We start from the raw sequence: 6,305 nt of genomic DNA, 5'->3' as shown, positions 1-6,305 counted from the left end.
ACTATGCAACAAGAGCCATTACAAATTCATTCAAGCTAGTCATTAACTTTCCCATGGGAACAATGTTGTTACTCTGACAATTATCTATTCAGAACACAATGTTATACGTCATTTGATAGATGAGAACCTTGACTTTCTACTGGTTATAGATAATATATAATGAAACATATGAGAGAACTATCAATGAATTGTGAAAGAGAGGAAGTGAGAGGTTGACGGCAAGCGGGGTCTGATTTTCTAATTAATAGCTCTGTAACCAAACAAAATTGAAGAATATAGAAATTATGGTTTGTCTGAGCAATAATGATTTTATAGAGAGTAATTTACATTTAATTTTATACATTTTTGAGGGGTGATGGATAAAAATAGGGATGAAGACATGCTATGACAAAATGTGTCACGAGGGTTACACAAGTGGAAATTCAAGATTTATTTAAATATTTCCTTGTATAATTAAGAACTCAAAACATGTATACTATTTAAGTATGGATTATTAGCTAAGATTTTATGCTATTCTAATTGGTAAAATATAAACAAACAGTAGTTAAATACAATTTTGAATGTAAGAAACTAAAACCTTGTGTCATGAGAAGTAAAAGGATACCTGGGGCGATAGGGTTAAAGACATAAGGTGCTGTTGCAATACCAAAAAGAAGAGCATGGAACTAGAAGAACCAATCCTGATAAGCGAAATGAAGAAAACACCTGAAGGACAGGACAATCAGAATGTGTAAAATAGCACCTGAAACATCAACTTTGTTCATCCACAATCCAGGTAAAAAGAACCACCAGAGAGAGAGAGAGAAAAGAAACCCTCCATACATAACAGAAAGGTAATAAAAAATCAGTTGAGAAACGACCAGTTAACAACCAGATGTCAGTCCCCACTCTTCTTAAGGACCACAAAAAGATCAAAGTAATAACCAGGTTTAGGGTTAAACTTCAACTCTATGGCATTCTTGGCCAAGATATCCAAGACTACACCCTCAAGACACTGAAGATAAAGAGGAACAGAATGAGAAGAGACAAGGGGAGAAGGTGGAAAGGTAGGCTGTGGGTGAGTACCTGAAGACAAAAATGGAAACCAAAGGTTGGCAAAGAGTCAGATGGGACCCCACAGAGTAGCCACTGTGACATAAGCAATTATCCCAACATCAGGAAGTGGGAGGACAGGAAGTAGAAGAAGGCCGGAAAGTTGGAATGAGAAGATGTGGATTTAGCAGACCTAGGAACAGAAAGGTGAGGTTGAGATAAACAAGGCATCATAGCAGATAATGAAGACTGATGCTGGACCACATCAGCACAGGTTACCAGTGAATCAGGAACATCTCTGAAGACCTTTGGCCAAATAAATGGAGCCTGATAAAGATCACAGAGATAAGTGTGAGAGAGGAATACATTAGCTAGGAGACCATCTCATCTAAACAAGTCCCAACAGTAGAAGAACCAAGTATGGATAGAAAGAGCAGAAGAAGTAAAAGCCAGTGTGGTGGAAAGAAAAGAACAAACCTCTCAAGAAAACTTTTCCAGACCATAACAAAATGCCTCAGACATAAGGTGAAGGGACAACAGGTAACACAGAAAGGTGGTAAAAAAAGACAGACAGAAGTGAGAAAACTGGGTACTAAAAAGTAAAAGATAAGGGGTCCACCTCCCAATCAGGTAAAAGAAATCTAATCAAAAACACTAAGTGTTAAAACAAAAAAAGGTACAGCCAAAAAAAAGGATTCAACATGCAAATTAAAGGAATGAAATCAAAATTGGCAGCCAAACTGGAAGCTACACTTATATCATTGATAGGAATTTCACAGCAAATATTTATTCATTAGTTAGCCAGGCCGTATTTTTTGTTCAACTTAGGGCATGATGGTGGATAAAAATAAAATATGCAGCTTAGCTATCTAATAAATGAATATTTCCTTATCATTGCATTCAACATACCATGTGACATACAAAAATCAATATTTAGGATTTTTTTAAATATTTATTTTTAAATAATAAACTATCTAACATATAATACTAAAATTTGCATTATGATCTACAATTTGACATCAAATTTATTGACATGCATTCATAATATAGTAGTTCAATAAAATTTTGAATGCAAGTCTACAAACGTGATGACATGCCCTTTGACCTCCGATCATAGGAAGACACGTTGAGATAGGGTTAATCAAAACTAACAATCCTAGTGTACTCTAACTTCACACATAAATTTAAGTTTTTGAATATAATTTACCAAATGCATGTACCAAGCCATTTTTCATTCTAAACTTTAACCTAACAACCAAAAGATAACCCTAGTTGAAGGCTTAAGTTAAAATTTTTATACTACCACTAGCCTAATATGAATTATAGACAATTGATGGTCTGTTGCTATATTTATACCTTTTAAAAATCTATCCAATATATTTGGAACTTGAGATGTGAAGTAAATTTCTAATCTTTATATTTGTGGAAATAAATACCTCTTGCCAGTAAACAAGTACAACAATGACCAAATTATAATTTACTCTTATAGAGAAAAAAAAATTCTTAAGCTAATGTTACAGACCTGAAAACACAAATTTAAAGAAAGAATGAAAATGAAAAATTATAGATGAAAAGCAATAGTAATTTTTTTTAAGATAAAATATTTTATTGTAAGCTGAATTAAACTTACTATTCTGTACCAAACATATTCAACTTGAGACAAAAAATGATACGAGAAATGAAACCTTGATATCAGCTTAAAAAACAAACTTTAATACATTAATATTACTATCCTGCAATCGTAATTTAAACTGGGTGGGTGAAGTGTCATTTAATTTTCCATTTCTTAAATTTAACTGTAAATAATTCTTTAGAACTAATCAATGTTTTTCTCAAGGTTTTAAAGAAGGTCGAAGATGAAATACCCTAGTCTTCACACTCATTTCTGGTAAATCAATGAACAGTGGACAGATGCCAAAGGATTTGAAAATTGTTAATGTTAGTCCTATTTTTAAAGGAAATGAAAAAATATCCCTGGAAAGTCTTATTTCTGTAGTGCAAATATTTCTAGAAAGACAGATAAAAAAATGTTACAAAATCATTTAGTGATATAGGTTATTATATATAAGGCCAACATGGATTTACTAGAGGGAGATTTTGCCTTACTAAACTGCTGACTTTTTCTGGATGATGAAAAGGGTGTGAATTTGGTGTGCTTAGGTTTTTAGAATACTTTCAATAAGATACCATTCAGAATATTAGCAGCAAAGAAAAAAACATTAGTGGGGGTTGGAGTTGATTAAACTAAGATGGCTGGGGGACAAATGCAGAAAGTTTTATCAGTTGAGTACAGACAAACTAAACTGAATGTCTGTTAATAGTTTGCCTCAGGGGTCAGATCTTGGGCCTTTCCTTTTACTTAAAACATTAAACTTTTTTTGGTATTTCTAGATGTACTAAATATATTGAGGTGCTACAGAATGACTTAGATCAATTTGCAAATTACTTTTAAGTAAGAGTAAGTTAATGCATTGGAATAATATGTTTAATACAAACAGGAACATAAAAAACAGTTTGATTAAAGAAAAGTATCTTGGCATAATGCCATTAAAGCAGTTCTCATTTGCTAGTAGTGAAGTTAATAGAATTTTTGGATACATTCACAGACATAATGATTACAAGTCAAAAGCAAAAATTATTTCTTCATAAAAATCACTTGTTAGGGCTCACTTGGCCTACTGGATAAAGTTTTGGTCTTCTTATCTAAAAAAGGATGTTGATTAGTAAAAAACCACAGTAAACGAAAAACTTTCAGAAAGAATATCGATTGGAGGAAATCATTCAGAAAAGAGCTACTACTACTAGAATGGTTTCAGGAATGGAAATAGATTAAGATATTTTATTTTCTCTTCACCAAAGGACAAAAAGTATTTTTGTTAAGTTTAAAAGACCATCCAAGGAACTGATAGAATAGAGGCCTCTGATTTCTTTGATTTATTCTGAAAGCAAGAGGATGCAAGCTTCAGATTTAGAAATGACATGCTAGACTCCACTTAAAAATTTCTATTTTTAATTTTCCTTGAGGACAGGCGAGCAACAACAGCCTTGAAGGACAAAATGTTAAAACTTAAAGTTTTGCTTCATTACCCATTCAATCCGTCTCCAGCCATTATTAGTCTCAAAGTGGGTTCCTCGTCATCGAATCTAAAGACATGATGTTTCAAAACACTTAAAGTTAAAGCTCGTGTGTACTGTGCAACGGGCAGAAACCGAAAACTGCCTAGCCTGTAGACATACTATTTACAACTTCTGTCCACTGCCTATATATCAGTGTCATAGTGTTATACTGACTACAGTCATGATACGAATACAGCATATTTTACAAAAATATATACTGAAAAATCATGCGTTATTACTTTGTAATTTAACTTTTTTTTTTAACTTAAAATTTTAAGCGACTGAAATCGAAACAATTACATTTAGTGATTTACAACTAAGTTTGTTACTTAGTACAATACTACTATGACGAATTGTTGTGATTAATCAAAACAAGCCTATTGCCAGTACTTGTTTTAGTTCACCTTTGACACTAAACAATAAATAAAATTGGTATCAATATTATTAATTATTAATAGAGAAATGATTTCGAGTCTCAAAACAAGCCTTTCTTTAGGCTTAACATTAATTTTTTGCTATTGGAACTTGCGAGAGTCGGAAAACTCCAATTTATGTTCCGATATCAAACTTACCTTTTTAAGTTATTGCTTGAAAATCTACTTTACAGTTAAGAGTTGAAACTCAAATACATGAAATAATTTGGTGATGTAATTTGTGCTCCCTCCCAGCCCAAATCAATTTTGGAAATACTGTAAACTATGCTTAAAACATATCTTAGGCCTTTTTTAATAAACGAAACCTTTAGCTTACGTGTTCCGCTTCCACACCCATCTGAACCAATGTAAACATGGCACGGGGCATTCCCTGATGCGCTTCGAAAAACTATAAGAATAAGTACTAGTAGCAAAATTTATCAGTCGATAAGCTATTTTGCTCAATATATTTATAATAAACTTTGATTACGAATGTGATGTATTTTATAATAACAATAGTAGTATTTGTCAGTTTCAAAATTAATTTAAATAAATTAAATATCTTAGAGTTCTATTGTTTATTTCTATAAAATTCTTAGATATTATTATACTTTTATATTATTGCAACAGTTTTTTTAAATTATTAACAGAAAGAAATAATTTCACTTTGAAAAAATATTACAAATAATTTACTACTTACAAGACCGCTCCCTAGTGGCACAGTGGCATGTCTGCGACTTACAACGCTAGAAACCAGGTTTCGATACCCGTGATGGGCAGAGCACAGATAGCCCACTGTATAGCTTTGTGCTTAATTACAAAGAAACAAACAAAACAAACTTATAATGTAAAAGAAATGTAAAAATATAGAGCTACTCTCTTATTTGCCATATTGGTTCTAAGGTGTATTTTTAACAGTTTTAGCTTGCTAAAGCTCCTTTCACAACCGGCTGTGCTAAATGGAAGAGTTATTGGTATCTTTACAGCCTTGTAAAGCTCAGTAAAAGCAATTAATAGGGGTTTGAGATGTTCTGCTAACTCCTCGACTGCTCCAGATGTCGCACCTGAACGCTCATTTCCTCATTTTCAGTTGTATCTCTTCAAGATTCAGCCTATAGTGGGCTGCAAGAGGTTTAATAGTCTCAAAATCAATGAATTTTTCAGATTTGAGGTCAGTTGCCGATAGGGAGCGGAACATTTGGAGATTTTCCCACTGAATCGTTTGTCTAGTTCTCTAAGAAAACTATCAATGGTTGGAAAAAAAGATAGCTCTTTTCATATAAGACGAATCTCGTATGGCGTCCCGTTAAAACTACAAATTCGTCCATGTTTGAGAGCGTGGAGCTCTGTAACTGACGCCGACGGCAATATTTCAGGTCATTTCTGGTAGCGATGTCACAAGAAAGTTGAAAATAATGTACAGCTTTCTGTCACATCTGTAGGTTTGCAACACTGTTAGAAGAATCTCAATTAGATCTGTTGCTTTTAAGTAATCTAACTTGGAACTTTACAGCATATCTGATGCTCCTTTTGCTTCACGTAAGATGTCATTAAGAAACAGTATACAGTATTTGAATGTCTGGTCAATTTTCTTATATCCATTTTCTCGATAGTAAGACTTGATGTGTCTATACATGAATGCAGAAAACCAACTTCATGTAGTAATTAACAACAGTAAAATGTATCGTGTAAAGATACCCTCGACCTCTTGACCTAGAAACTTGAAGAACAACCTTGCAACAA

The 6,305-nt window shown here is 33.0% G+C and overlaps 1 protein-coding gene across 7 annotated transcripts in view; it reads right to left on the bottom strand.

The window, feature by feature from the left end:
* LOC106478187 (homocysteine-responsive endoplasmic reticulum-resident ubiquitin-like domain member 2 protein) overlaps nt 1–4,970 on the bottom strand; it is a 32,151-nt gene extending 27,181 nt beyond the window's left edge. For 5 of the 7 annotated variants that reach the window (XM_022381733.1, XM_013938711.2, XM_013938709.2 and 2 more), the window contains exon 1: nt 4,722–4,891. The gene's annotated coding sequence lies outside the window, so the exon portion shown is untranslated. The other 2 variants (XM_013938710.2, XM_013938708.2) reach the window with 1 other exon arrangement.
* Nucleotides 4,971–6,305: the final 1,335 nt, after the last annotated feature.

The sequence above is a fragment of the Limulus polyphemus genome, unplaced genomic scaffold, assembly GCF_000517525.1.
Source record: "Limulus polyphemus unplaced genomic scaffold, Limulus_polyphemus-2.1.2 Scaffold187, whole genome shotgun sequence".
Taxonomy (NCBI): Eukaryota; Metazoa; Arthropoda; class Merostomata; order Xiphosura; family Limulidae; genus Limulus; species Limulus polyphemus.
This window is presented reverse-complemented; position numbering and strand designations above follow the sequence as displayed.